This window comes from Chenopodium album, chromosome 3 (genome assembly GCF_948465745.1).
Source record: "Chenopodium album chromosome 3, dcCheAlbu1.1, whole genome shotgun sequence".
In the NCBI taxonomy this organism is placed as follows: Eukaryota; Viridiplantae; Streptophyta; class Magnoliopsida; order Caryophyllales; family Amaranthaceae; genus Chenopodium; species Chenopodium album.
This window is the reverse complement of record NC_137836.1, coordinates 52762437-52763467: the sequence shown is the minus strand read 5'-3', so window position 1 is coordinate 52763467 and position 1031 is coordinate 52762437. Positions and strand designations below refer to the sequence as shown.

The following is a 1031-nucleotide window of genomic DNA, read 5'->3' as shown; positions in this document are numbered from 1 at the left end:
CCAATTCGCCAATTCGAAATGGCTCAACCTAACAAGAATTTGAGAGAGTTTGGTGTCCCTCCACCAAATCAAGAAGCAAGTGGGATTGTTACTCCCACCACCGATGCAAATAACTTTGAGATAAGGCCCGCCCTTATCACCTTGATCAAGGGCAATTCTCCGGGGCAAAGCATGAGGATCCCATTGCACATCTTAAGCTTAATAGGTTGACTATGAATTCATTGACAACTTGGAAGGTTTATACCTCTTGGAAGAACGACAGAGTTGAGATTAAAAATTTCAAATTTCCTATAAGAACCCGATGAGTCTCTATATGATGCTTGGGTGAGGTACAAGAACTATCACAAACAATGCCCACATCGTGGCATGGAAGAATGACTCTTTTTTACATGGGTTCTATAGGGGTCTCTTGAGGGCGGATCGCATACTATTGGATGGAGCATCGGGTGGTCCACTCATGAAGAAGCCACCATTTTAAGCACTCAAAATCATCAAAGAGGTGGTGCAAAACTACACCGATTGGAGTCACGATGAGAGGAACTCCACTAAAAAAGGAAGGTATGAGGTTAGTGCTATTAATATGCTTAGCTCAAAGTTAGATGTCTTTTCCTCTAAATTTGATCAAATGCAATCATCTCCTTTTCCCATATCCCCTCTCCATAACTCACATGCATCTAATTCTTCAAATAATAATGTGTCTATGCAATTGATGTCTTGTGAAGTGTGTGGTAGTGAAGACCATATGTCTTCAGAGTGTCCCTTGTTGAATGAGCAATGTTCCCCTTCCCCTTCTATGGAACAAGACAATAATGTGCATGCTAACCCGAGGTTTGACCCCTAGTCCAACACCTATAATGAGGGATGGAAACATCACCCCAATTTTGGTTGGAAAAGTGGTCAAACCCAAGGGCAAAGTAGTGGTAAAGGTCAAGGTCAAGCTAGTGGTGTATGTAACTATGTGTCTAATAATCAACGAAATTATAGAAATGACAATAGGTACCGAAAAAAGGACAATACTCTTCCACTTAAAA

At 41.2% G+C, this 1031-nt stretch overlaps 1 non-coding gene across 1 annotated transcript; it reads right to left on the bottom strand.

Annotated features, from left to right (window-relative positions):
* Positions 1 to 261: 261 nt before the first annotated feature.
* On the bottom strand, positions 262 to 368 carry LOC145625779 (small nucleolar RNA R71). The gene has a single exon (XR_014110683.1). It is a non-coding gene; the product is annotated as a small nucleolar RNA R71 (small nucleolar RNA).
* Positions 369 to 1031: the final 663 nt, after the last annotated feature.